The sequence below is a fragment of the Lutra lutra genome, chromosome 14 (assembly GCF_902655055.1).
Source record: "Lutra lutra chromosome 14, mLutLut1.2, whole genome shotgun sequence".
In the NCBI taxonomy this organism is placed as follows: domain Eukaryota; kingdom Metazoa; phylum Chordata; class Mammalia; order Carnivora; family Mustelidae; genus Lutra; species Lutra lutra.
Window position 1 is genome coordinate 28532187 of NC_062291.1, and position 14599 is coordinate 28546785.

Here is a 14599-nt window from a genome sequence, read left to right on the forward strand (position 1 = left end):
AGGGGTTAGAAGTTAACACAATTTTTTTAGGCATCCGAGAGTTAAGAAATTCACCCCTTATCTCTGTCTACTTCACTGCTATAGAAATGGCTGTATTTCTTGTCAGTTCCATAGATCCCTCCCTCAAATAAACAAACAAATAAACAAATGTTCTGCCCAAAAAGAAAAGAAAACAAAACAAAATGCGAATAAAGTCACTAATAACTTTCTGAGAGCTACTTTTTTTTTTTTAAACCTCATACTTGTCAAGGTAAAACCTAACTATACCACAGAAATAATTCATCTCTAAATAATATTTGAGAACCTGCTTGTTTGAACAGCAATAAAGGAAACAACTACTGTTTGCTCCTTTCAAATGAATAGATTTGTTTACAACTCATTTTTCATTTTAAAACAATGTGAAAGTCTATTTAAGATTTTACTCCTTATATTTAATTAACTAGTGAGATGTCATATTAACTAATGAATATTTTCTGGGTGGTATATTTTTCCCCTTTTCATCATTTTCCTGTAAAATTTATTTTTTCTCCCCCTCCATACTTAACTCTTTCCCTTTTCCTCTCACAATTTTAACATTTTTCTTTTCATGTCAATAAGTCATTTTAAAGTACTTTTTTATTTTTTAAGTTTATTGACCACACATTTGTGTTCTTGAGAAATGAAGCACTTTGCTGTTCATCACTTGAATCTGTTTGACTGATTAGATTGTAAATAAGGTAAAATATCAGAGGCTTAAAACAAAGAATCCTTTCTTGTATGGAAAGAGAGAGAGAGAGAGACTACCATTGTACTACAAATTGTCTTCAATATCCAAGCTGGTGGAGATGGAGCAGCCCTTATCTGGAACATGGTTTGGCTTAGATTAGAAGGGACATGGTAAAACACAGATTAATTGTTAAAGTTTCTGCCTGAAAATGACACACATCACTGGAGCTCACACTGCATTAGCAAAGTCAAAAGTTTACTCTCAAGTTCAAGAAGATGGGGATATATAATACGTGTACAGAAAAAAAATAATTATTTCATATGTATTTGAATTGTATAAAGTATATATCTTATATATATCATATATGATATCTCATATATATCATAGATATTCTGCTGATAAGCCCATATCAGTATATTTTTCAAAGCCAGAATTTTTCATGTAGATAGCAGCATATATTTGATCACTAAAATAAACAAAATAGAAGAAAAGTTGGGGTTCAAATCCTCATGTTGGTCTGTACTAGCAGTGGTCTTAGTCAAAATGTAGTCTAAGAACCCCAGTAAATTAGAGATAACAGTATTAGTGTAAAGATCAAATAAGTAATCTGTGGAGGATCTGTCATGCTATCTACCATATGGTAAGTGCTCAACAAACATTGCTCAGTCAACTATTCTCCACAGAGCCTTGGGTTAAAGGCTATAAGGAAAGTCGGTACGAAGATTTTCATGTTGTTCTAGCATTTAATATCCCACACTCCTCAGGAGACAATTCTTGGCAAAGAAACAAAAAGAATAGGGGCACCTGGGTGGCTCAGTCAGTTAAGCATCTAACTCTTGATTTCAGCTCAGGTCATGATCTCATAGGTCATGAGAGTGAGCCCCACAGCAGGCTCTGTGCTTAGCAGGGAGTCTCTTTCTCTTCTTCTCACTCTCTCTCTGCCCTTCCGTACTCTCTTTTGCTCTCTCTCTAAATTAAATTTTAAAAATCTTAAGGAAAAAAAAGGAAACAAAAAGACCATAAAAATCAGAGGTAAGTTGTACAATCTGTTGTACTGATAAGCAATACAATCTGTTCTGGAATCTGACAAGCTCACAATGTATCCTTTGACTGTATCTAGTTTTCTCCCAACCAAGTTGCTGAAGACACACTCTTTGGTGAAGAATCTTAGGGAGCAAGTCCTTCAGGGTATACTCCCTAGACTTTCACTACCATTTCTTCCAAGTAAATCTGCATTTCCTCCTAGCCTCCCTTTTTTCTTTCCTTTGAATCCCTTCTGGAAGGAAAACTAGAAAGCAGGCCCTTTATAGGTAATTTAAGTTAAAAAGGATTAGGAGTCACAAAACGTCTACAAGAGGGCCCAGATTCAAATATGATGATAAATGTTAGCATCATCCTTTGGCAAAACAACAGAAAGTAGTGGATAGCTAAGGCTAAGGGTTGGTTGACCTTTCTAAAGGCATTCCCATTTAGATTGTTTTAAAATGCAGGCCAAGTAAAATATAAATGAAGGCAGATAGCTTCCAGGTTGCAGACTATGACCTACATCTCCAGTTTCTTATCTTCTGTGCCTCTTCTTGCCTCTGTGAAAGCAGAGAGAGGATGGAAGTCCTAAGGTGAAGGGCTTCTGGCTTGGACTTAAGCAACCTTAAATTTCATCTACCATTCATATAAAGATTGCACAAAATATTATTTGAAAAAGAGTTCTGTGGCTAAAAAGGGAGTCTAGATTATGAAGCTCTCTTATGCAGGGTTTCAAGACTCTCATCTGATTTACTGTAAGTGAAGACTACACTTTCCTTTTCCCAAAGCCCTGCCACAGGTACTCTTTCATATTATCCCAAGAATCTAGTGAGGAAGGAATACCACTTTGGTATTTATGATCAAGAATATGGCTACTTAGAATTTTCATTCAATAGAATAAAACTTTATCATCTATTTTGAAAGATAAAAGGGAGGTTGGAATGTTCTTCACAGTCAGTGTTTTTACTAAGTCTCTAATGGCCCATTCTTCCCAGAAAAGACCAGATTCTGGAAAGGAAAGACGGAATGTGAAACCAAAGTGTTTGGGGGATGTGGGCTCTCCCTGAGGTCTCAGCAATCACCATACTCCTGATTAGTAAGACCCGTTGGAATTACTTTCTCACTATCGTCTTATAATTCACAACTTAAGCATGATCTAGTAAATAGAGGTGTTTCCATGGCTTCTGCTTCCCATACTTCTTATCCACACATCTGAGAAGAATTATGGGCTCTGATATTAAAAGATCAAATGATATATGTATTGCCTTTTCTCCTACATCTTGATGTAATGAAAAAAAAGTCTCTTGAATTGGCTATTTCATTCTCAATTGCACCAATTATTTATAAGTGTCATTTATCTACAGACCCTGCAGCTATATCAGTGCAGCTGGAACTTAATTTAATCCATTTACTTATTTGTTCAGTTAACATTCAGTGAACACTTAAAATGTTCTGCCTTTACTGCAGGTGTTCTGAAGTAGTGGGGGAATTGGGACTTCCCAACCAATCCCAGCAAGTATGGACAACATAAGCAGTAAACATTGGAAAATGGGTAGTGCAAAAATGTCATTGCCACCTGCAGTAATCCAATCTCCAACACGGCTTTTGAGATTCACAGAGAGGTTTTGCTCTTAAGAAATGCATCCTTTGGAAATATGTATATATATATATACATACATATATATGTATGTCTATGTACTAGTATATATACTAGTTTATGTAGACTTATTTCAGCATTACAGAGTTAAAATATATACAATGGAATCTCATCACTGTGACATCACTAGTCATAATCATAAGCAGTAAGTTTGTTATCTCTCTTAGCCTCAATTTTCTCACCATCTGGTAGACTAAGTTGAGTTGCTTTATGGGATTTTTGTGAGGAATAGGATAAGGTATATAAAACATGCAGCACAATGCCTGGTGTGGAAGAACTATTCAGGAATTGGTGTAGGGACAATGAGGACAATGACAATGATGATGACGATGCAGTGTGATGATGAGGATGATAACGATGTTACCTGTTATCACATTTCTTTTAAGTGAAGATTAAAAGAAGACTATTTAGCAGTGGAGGAAACAGAGGAGTGAGATATCAAGTATTCACTGATAACAAAATAATTTTGCTTTTCAGTTTCTTGTCAAAGGTCACCTATAACTTGGACTCCATTTTAGAGTAGTATATATAGTAGTATATTATATAGTAGTAAATTTTATATATATATAGTATAAATTATATAGTAGTAAATTATATGCAAAGGGATGTCAATCACAATAACTTTGGAAGCCTTGTTGAGAGATGTACAACTCTACCCAAGCAAGATGAGATCTTAATAAAGCCGAAGAGGATGAAATAGGTATATGGAGGATACAGACACACACACACACTCCATATATATTATAATAGATATTTTTCAATCATGTAGCTCTTCATTGCATGGTTACTGTGAACCAGGAACTGCCCTAAATATTTTGTGTGCATAATTGCAATTAATCTTTATACATTTTTTTTTTCCACAGAGGAACTGGAAATCGTGTTTCTAGCCCACCTGAGAGAGCTAGAGAGCCCTTGTTCAGAGATGAGCAGAGTTGGTGGTACAGACAAGACAAAGGCTTGGACAGAGAAATGACTCCAAAGCAGAGGCTGTGAGGACCCATCTCACACAACTTATACTTAAGGAATTGTGTCTCCTGCTCAGTTTGAACGATTTCTGCCATAATCCACAAAATGAGTAGCAGAAATCCCATGTACTTTATTCATTCATAAATATGCAATTTAAGGACTTTGTTTCCCTTCAGAAGAAGAATATGTCAGGCTTGCATGTGGGAGGAAAGCCCTGGGGTGGTGGAAGGGTTCTGCACAGTGGCCAAGCTGCCTTGAGGAGACTTGAGGGAACTGCCTCTTGTCCTGTTTGCCCTTGAAGGAACTATGAGCACAGAGATTGTGTGGTCCCTAGTTCATCTTCTCCACCATGGTCACCTGGGACCTGACTACTTCTCTGACTTCCTCTCCTCCCAGGTCTACTCTCATGATCTCCACCAACCTGCTTCCAGAATACTGTGTGCTGGGTTCCCTGTCCCACAGGAGCTCTGTATAGGCTATTGACTCTGTTTTTGACCCTCTTCCATCCCACTGCACCTGGTGAACTCCTGCATACTCCTCTGATTTCAGCCTAAGTCTCACTTCCTCAGACCAGCCTTTTCAGATTTTCTCTAATTAGGCCAAAGCCCTTAATTTGGGGGCTCATGGCACCCATGGGCTTTTCCTTTTGGCAATTATCAAATATACAAATATACAAATACACTCTTTTACAGAAGTCTGTTTTGTGTGTTTTAATCTTGAATCTTGTAAACTGTATATCTAATAATCATAGTTAAATTTTATGTTGCCCTTACCATGTGCCAAATGTCATTTGGAGTATTTTATGTACATTAATTCATTCAATATTCATAATAATCCTGTGTGGTAGGTTCTATCTTACTTCATTAAATCTAATTACAAAACACATCCTTATTTTGTTAATTGAACTCTGAAATGTCACCTCTGTTTTACAAATGAGAATTTTGAGATAATGAGTGTTTAAGCAACTTGTTCACAAAGGCTGTGCTGAAAGTAACAGAAGCAGGATGAAGGCCAGGCAGGATGATCCCAGAGACCGGGGTCCTGACCATGCTGCCATCTTGCCACCCAAAGAGAGTCACATATTGGGGCTTTTTCTGATACAGCCATCCCCAGAAATCTCAGAGGACATGAAAAGCCATTGGATAAACATCGTGCCACCCACTTCACCATCACTATTTGACAGGAAAATTAAATTGCCTATGTAGTAAAATATTTTATACTTTATTAAAATAAACACATATTGAAATAGTAGGATGCAAATGTATCCAAGCTTTAGGAAGCACATAATACTTGTGATGCCTTGTGTTTCATGCTTTATAGTTTATTTCAAAAACAGTTTTGAAATTCCTACATCTATAATTTCACCCAGGAGTTCATTTATATCATACAGGACAATTGCAATTGATTTCCTTAAATCACTTAGCCTTAGCACCTTAGCCCACATCTAGATCCTGATATTGAGATTGTGATCAAACCCACTCTTGTCTTTCTGAGCTCCATTCTGTGGCAATTCTGTTCACTTTTTTGGTTGGTTGATCCCCACATATGGCATGCTCATTCCTACCTCTGTGACTTGGCTCATGCCTGTCTCCCTGGAACATTATCTTTCTCTAAACTGATAAACCCTGCTCTTCTATTAGGACCTCTACAATGCCCACCCTCCTACCACCACTTGAATCTTGAAACTTACATGATTTCCTGCACCCAGTGTGGGATTGCCAAGAGCAGCAATTTTGTTTCCTTTCCTCTATTTACTTTAATTAGCTTGATGATCCCAAATCTTGATTCCAAAACATTTATGCATTTTTCTACCACTGATAAAACCTTTGCATATAATAGTTCCTCAAGAAATATTTTTGGCTGTTTAATAAACAAATGAATGAAAACCATCCGCTGGCTTTTTTTCCTCAGTGACTTTCCTTCATCTAAGGCAGTGGTGATGGTTTTGGAAGATTGACCGGGAGAATGAGGAATTTTCAAATCCTGTCCCTGACACTCATTACTATCTCTGTAAACAGATATTGAGAATTAACAAATTCTCAGAATTTCGGATTAGATAGTTCAGAGAGTATCTGAGTCACAGATGTGTGGATATCTACATTCATCATTTGAAATAAACTTATTTGTGAATTTGCTTGTTTCTTCTAAAAATATCAGTTAAGCTATTCCTATGTCGATTACTGTGCCAGGATCAGAGGTACATAAGTGAGCATGGTGTATTCATTGTTCCAAAGATTTTAGACAACAATAGACCTAAGGAACGTGAACATTTTTCTGGTACAACATTAGGGTCTTGAAATTTAGTACTCCGAGAGCAACTAGGGGGACAATGGATTATTAGCTTAGTGGATGGCGGATGCAATGAGTATTTAATGGAGGAATGAAAACATTCAGAACCCAGCTGTGGATCCCCAGCACTATCACCGAGGTTTCCTCTGAAACCAAATAAAACAACAAAAATCCTTTTCTCATTCTCTGCCCACAACTGCTTTGAATTCATGCTACAGAGGGCACACCAACAAGTGAGGATTTTAGGTCTGCATTCAGGACAACCCACTTTTGTCCCTTGGGATTTTTTTTTTCTTTTATTATAAAGGATGACCTGTAATCTTTGCCTGCATACCTAAAGTCTGTCAACAACAACAACTAGAGAGAATTATGAGCAGACAGGAAAGATGGCAGGAGAGAAGGGGTTCCATACACTTCTCTGTAGAGCGGAGAGGAGCAGATCAGGCCTCCAGACTCTAATGGGATCCACAGGGACTAAGTGCAATTTGGTATAAATCCAGGTGTGACCACTCTACCCAGACTCCTCCACCCCTGTTGCCTCCATGAAAACTCCTTTTCCTGGGCTATATACCTCAGGGAACCTCTCCACCTCTCCCACAACAAGGGATTCAGACAGGATAGGAAGCCAGTGTTCCTTGACAATGAAGGACAACAGTAGCTTTTCCCTCACAAGCAACAGGATATTGGACATGCGATGACTGGAAGTTAAATCTCTGAGTTATTGCTCCTGCGTGAAATGTTTAATAGTGTTGCCCAGGAAATGTCAGGACATCAGCTCAGCCTCCAGGCAGGTACAGACTCTTCTTGCCAAGAGTGCTTTTAGTTCCACTTCCACCCCCAGAGTGAGCATGACAAACAGATCAAGGTGGAGAGAGTGCTGCTGCCAGAGCAAATATGGGCTCCCGCGGCCCAGGAGGGACTGACCCAGAAAGGCAACCTCATGCTGGCATTTTCATTAACAAAGAGGAGGCCAGTGTCTGGCACAACTGAATGAGGGGAACTAAGTGATAAAGACTCTATACTTGCAGACTGCATCTTGGGAAAGCACAGGAACAGACTGAGACTTAGCAACAAGCATTCCGAAATCATAGGGCCCTGAAGGAAGGAAATGATGTCTCAGAGTAGGGAACAATAGTGTGCAAGTCCTGGAAGGGTAGCCAGACACTCTCCCTCCAGGATTCAAACTGAAAATGGATTATCAGCAGTGTAGAGATGAGGAAGCCGAGATGGATGTGCAGAAACTACTGATACTCAGATGAAGAAACATTGGTAGAGCCAATGGTATTCTATGCCGAATGAGGGAGGATGTGTTCAGATAGTCTCAGAAAAAATTATTGGTCATTTTCATAAAATTCTAAGCTAGAGAACAATTCTTCAACTACATAGACATGACTATTAAGGTCAAAAGCCAAATGTCCATGTTGAGCAAAAAAGCCCATTTTAAACCAAAAACCTAATTCTATCAGATATGGTGCATGTTACTTGTGCATATGCAGCAGTCTGTAAAAGTAACTACCCTCCCCCCAAACTGTAACATGTATAACTGAAGGAGAGTAGGAATGAAAATGATACCTAGATGATACCAACCATGGTTGGATGACGCTGCAATTCATTCACCCTTTTCTGCCCCATCTAAGACACATACCAAGAAAGATGAATGCCAAGTGCATAACAAATTTTTATTGCTTTAACAAATTTTGCCTAATTTTCCATTGAGTATATTATTAATAAACTACAGAGTGACATGAGTTGAAATTTAAAATACCATTTCTAATACTGTTACATAACTTCAAAACAAACCCAATGTCATGTGAGTGAACTTACTCCATTGAGAAAAAAATGAAAGAAAAATTTCATTGATTCAGTGAAGACAAAAGGCATGCAGAATCTCAAACAAGGAGTATTTGGGCTTCTATGTCAATGTCATGAGGATATTAAAGAGCTTTTTCTATTCTTGGGTAAATAATTCATTTGTATTGATTGGTGAAATTAACTTTAAGGATAAATATGGATCTGCAAGATCCACATGTGCTTTTGTCGAAGTTTATCTATATCCAAACCATAAAACTGCTTCAAATCGACCATTACTATAGTGGTTTCTTCAACCCCACTCTGCCTTCTGCACAGCAGGGTAAGATGTATAAGTGAGATGGTTTGAAACATCTCAAAGCCACTAAACTTAAACTCTCAAGTTATTACTGCAATAAGCATGATTATTATTTTTGCTTACTTTTATTTCACTTCAGATTATCTTAGTCTATATCTGCTCTTCATCTTGAATTATAATGTGCATATTACCTTCAGAAATACCACTGAGTTTAAATTGCCAAAGTTGCAGCTTGTGAAAACGTGAGGTAAAGTAAGAGGGTTTTTTGTTTTTGTTTTTGTTTTTTTGTTTGTTTTTGGCCAAGTCATGATCAAACTAAAATATAATAAAAATGGAAGACTTGGGGTACCTGGACATCTTTTGTGAAATTTTAATTCATATTTAATCACCGATTTCCCCAAGAAAATTTTAAATTCCAACTATTAGGTAATAAATTGGGCATAACATATGTCTACTTCTGTTTTCAGGGACTTGTTAGTCACAGCTCTGGAGGGAAAACCATTATGCTATCATTTAGGTCCAATGACATTTTCTTTGGAGGGATTGTAGCAGACAACGAAAAATTTCCAAACTAGTAAGAAGCACAGCTTAACCCTACAAGACAGTTTGTGAAATTCTCATACTTATAAATTCATGGACACATTGTATACCAACACAGAAAAACACAGATAAGCCTAAGATTTAGCAAGCAATAGAACACTATCTCTCACAGTATTTTTAAAATCAGTTTTATGTTTAAAGTCTCAGGAGGAAGGAAAGTTCTATTTAACTGAGAGCATGGACTAAACATTCAGACTTACCCTTCTGCTCTATTAATAAACACTCCAGTCCAAATTTGATATTAGAAGCCTGGGTTAAGAGGACCTGTCTCTCTAAGCTAGACTCTTGGTGAAGACCACAGAGAGGTTCAGATAATTCACAAAGATCATAAACTGACTGATAGTACTGATGAGGTTTGATTTGGTGCTAATACAACGGATGGCTGAGTTGAAAAAAAAGTTATCTGTAGTCTTTGAATTATTGATGTAATTACTGAAAGGGGGCTTTTAAATGTTTAAAGAGATGCTACATACCTTCAAGATCAAATAACCAGATCTAAAAATAAGCGTTCTTCTTGAAAATGCAAAGGAAAGAAAACTTTAGAACTAGAAAACATCTCATTTGAAAGGAAAACACAGGGACCACTCTGCTACTACCATTTAAGTGACTTTTATAAATGTCCTCCATTGAAGAGAATGTTAGAGATGATTGCTAGAAATCTGAGCCTTTTTTCAAAGAGAAATTCCTTCCTGAGAGTTTTTCTTACAGTTGGGAACAAGAACCATCATGACAACCAGGAGCCCAATAGCGAAGATCCCAGATAAACACATTCTCGATTTGAAGAAATACCTGTGGCTTCATTTTAAGAAAAAATCAGAAAATCCCTTAACTCCCAATAGCAACATTGGCAAGAAGAGTCAAGCCCTCAGTTGTCTGTAGGAAGAAGGGCCACATAGAGTTTAAAGGACTAAATTTGCCTACAGACCAGGCACATACATACCATATACATTTGTGAACTCCATGAAGCAGGACACATACATTTTCTATAGTTTGGGTCAGTGTGGAATACAAAGAACCTTTATCTTATTTCAATAATCCTTAGCCAATGATCTCCTGGGATTCATAACTTTAAATACACAGGCACACATTAACAGTGAACTAGGAAAGAAATGGTGCCAACAAATGTTTTTCAACAATGATGAAGAGGGGTTAAAAGAGGCATCTGCATTAAAGAGGTCTCCTCTTTAATAGTAAAAGTAATTTGTCAAGGGTTTTCATCCTATTTCAGGATGAAATATTCTCATATGAAATTTTCATTCCTCATATCTCTGACATGCTAGTTCAGATTATTAGAGGTAAGAATATGTACCTACTTAACTTATGTTTTGGCCTTTTATTTGCTTTAAGTAGTACATTTACAGATTGATAATAATTTTTTTTGTTTCCATCTTTTTGCTGTTACATAAGAAGCAGCCAGCACTTGAAATGTGTACTTCATTTTAAACTGAAAAACCCAATTCCTTTTTTCAGAAGTCTAGATGCTATAATGGCTAAAGTTTAGACTCTAGAGTGCAATAAAAGAAATTTTAAAACCAATGAATTTTTGCAGAAGATTCTTACCCTGTTTTAGCCTCAGTTTCCTTGTCTATGGAATGAATGGAGGTAACAATGTTTATCCCATAGGATTACTAGGAGAATTAGATAAAGTAATAACATTTAACACGGAGTTGGTACATGGCATAAAGACCACTGTTTGTTTTGTTGCCTGGTATATTCTAATAACCTAGAACAGTGCCTGGAAGGTCACGGTTGCTCAACAGATATTTGTTAAATTCATTGTGTGATTATCCTAAGGAGCTCTGATATTGGGAAGAATTTCACCCATCAGCAGCCTAGAATTTCCATTTCTCATCTTGCAAACAATATCACTATATCATCCCCAAAAGTTATATAGCTCATTCTCCTACCTCTGACATGACTTCACCCAAACCACCAAAGACCACTATTTTATCCTTAAAATATTCCTGAGGAGGCGGCTGCTGAATCCTCATAGAATCAAAAACTCTTCCTCCCTTTGGTTATACGTTATCTGCTTCTGCGACTACTTTTCTTTTTCCTTCCCCTACTTCTGTCACTTTCTTACTCATGTCCCTTTAGAACTGTTCTGTATATGCTGCTTTTTCCTCTACAACACGTCAAACTCATTTTGAAAGGCAGTCCTTGTGATTTGTTCCCATAAAACCAATGGGGACTTTTGGATGCAATAAGCCAGCCTGCAGGCACGAAACATCTCATCCTAAGTTCTACACTGAGGCCAGCCCTACAAACCAGCTATTGCCATAGAGAGGATTCTGGTAAGGTTGGGTTCCATTTGGAAATGGTTCTCTCAGATCGTATTAATTATCTTCTTTCGAAGTGTTCAGGAATGAAGCCTATCTATGCTGGGAGGGGGAAAATTTCACATGTAAAATGATGACTGTTGTAGACTATTCTTTCTTTTGCTTTAAAGGAAAAATCTCTTGTTCATGTGAATTGGTTAAAAAGTAAAGAAAGGACACATGGGTGGCTCAGTTGATTGAGCAGCTGCCTTCGGCTAGGGTCATAGAGTCCTAGGGATTGAGTCCCACATCAGGCTCCCTGCTTGGCAGTGGCGGGGGGGCGGGGGGATGAAAGAAGGGGGGAGTCTGCTTCTCCCTCTGACCTTTTGACCTTCCCTTTCTCACGCTCGCTCACTCTCATTCTCTCTCTCAAATAAATAAAATATTTTTCAAAAAAGGGCAAAAAAATATTTAAAACTTAAATTCCCTTCTATTCTTTCTTGTAGATATCTAGGATGGTTCTACAGCCTTGGTTAAGACATCTTTAGTTACATGCACCTGGTTTTTATAATGTCCACATTTTCTTGCCTAATAGAAGGGGCCAAAATGAAAACTTTATATGCAGATGCCTCTGTCACTAACCCTTTTTTCTTTGGTAGTAACATGCAAAATACTAATTTTAGAGATACGAAAATGGAGAGAGAGTTATGACAAAAATTTGTATGGGATTTTCATCTGATTAATTGTTGTTTCCTGATATGTGATATAAGAATGAAAATGAAATAGAAATTTCTCAGGTTGCAGAAATTTTCCTAGTTTGCTGGAATTTTTGCGATAATATACAAATTATAATCTTTTACCTGGATGGCCCTAAACTTTCTGATCAAGTCAAACAGAAATATGTCTGACTATCCAAACAGAAAAATGGTTATTTGATTCCTAAATATGCAATAGGCAGTCTGCCTTGGCAAAAGACGGGTTGACAAAACAAAGTACAGATTTCATCCAACTTGATAATCCGGTGCCTACTTTACTGACCTAAAGAATTACTTACGATGGTCCTGCAACAGGATATAGCAATTCTGTAATGAATTCACTGGAGAATGGTAAATATCACCAGGAAAATCTCAGATCTCATTCCACTCATTCTGCCAATCTACAGAAACCTGTATCCATGGGAACCTCAATCCCTATCAGGAAGTGTGCACTTGATACAAAAAAGGGTAAGAATGTTTCCTGGAACAGAAAAAAAGAAAAGAAAAAGAAAAAAAAAAGAAAGAAAAGAAAAAGAAAGAAAGAAAGAAAGAAAGCTGCTGGAAATTAAAATGATAATTTTAATACTATAGAATATATTAATTTCTAGGTGGGGGTAGCCTACAGAGATGATAGAAGGGAGAGGGATATTTTTGGTGCATTGAGCAAGAGGGAAGGACATTAACTGAGCACAACTGGGATGAGTAGCTCTGACTGCATCAATCTGGGAGAGAAATGTCAGCAGTTAACAGGATAATCCTTAACCCAGGGATGGGTGATGAAAAGACCACCTTGAAAGTGAAAGGGTAGAAAGCCACTGAAAATATTTTCTCTGGTGTCAGACATTAGTTTATTCATCCACTCATTATTGAACGTGAAGAGCACTAATTATTGAGTCTGAGGCTCAAGTTGGGCATTTAGCTCCATGTTCATAATTTTATCCTTCTGAATTCTAACTTGAAAACTGACCTCCTTTGAAGCTGGTAAGTGTGCCAGAATGCCAGACTGAAAAAGCAAAATGTTCTGTGTAACTATGGAGTCCTTAACCCTTACAAGAAAGGCATTTGATGGGGAACGTATGTTATGTGGTTATTGATAAATGAAGAGACTTCCAAAAGTCAGAGGGCATAATTAAGAATATTATATTTTCTAATATTCATAATTTTCACTCATGTCCTAAGACAAACAGAAAGGGGATCATTAGATATTAAGGGTTTGGGGATGCCTGGGTGACTCAGTCAGTTAAGCCATTGCCTCCAGCCCAGGTCATGTTCCCAGAGTCCTGGAATCAAGTCCCACATCAGGCTTCTTGCTCAGCGGGAGCCTGCTTCTCTCTCTGGCTCTTCCTGCCACTCTGCCTGCTTGTGCTCTCTCTCTCTGTCTCTCTGACAAATAAATAAATAAATAAAATATTTAAAAAAAAAGAAAAGAAAAGAAAAGAAATTTAGGGTTTGATTTCTTTTCCTGACTCATTCATTGAGTTGTACCCAGAAACTCCATAAGCAACAAATATTTTAATCCAATGATTCCCACTTGTGATAAGGAAAAGAGATATTAATATTTCTCATTCTTCTTGTTTGATAAAAAAAACCTTCCAGTTTTTCTAATTAAAAAAATCTTTACTGGATTATGATTTCATGGATATTTTTTATCATTCTTATTTCAGCCTGTTGTTTGACTGCAATGCTGGTAACTAAGAGTGGAACTATCCTTGTAGGTGGTATAAACCCTCTCCTCCCTCTCAAGGATTCTTTTTTTCCCTACATAAATTAGCATAAATTGATTTTGCTAAAAAAAATGAATCTTGATTAGCAGGTAAAAGCAAATGTATCATCAGAAGAAGGACCAATCTTTTTGATGCAGTTTCAAGATGTACATGGATAGGCCACAAATCTGTCACTTTCCTTTAGAAGTTTCTGCTGTTCCCCCACAGAAGAAGGGTTTAAATATAAATATATATAGTACATTCATATTTCCTGATTAGGTTCATTTAACTATGCTTTATAGCACAAACATCTGTTATTGTATTTGCTGCTAGTTTTTCTCATGTATAAGCCCTTATTAGTGGGCTTGAATCAAACTAAGTCTCGAAATGCTGCCCACTCAGAAATTCACTCAGGGGGACAGATATCATTCTCAGCTCTATGCATCTTGTTCTTATCACATATTTGATTACTACACAGTGGACTTTACTCCTGGGGGAATATTCTCCAAGTTTTTGGTTTTTTTTTTTTAAGATT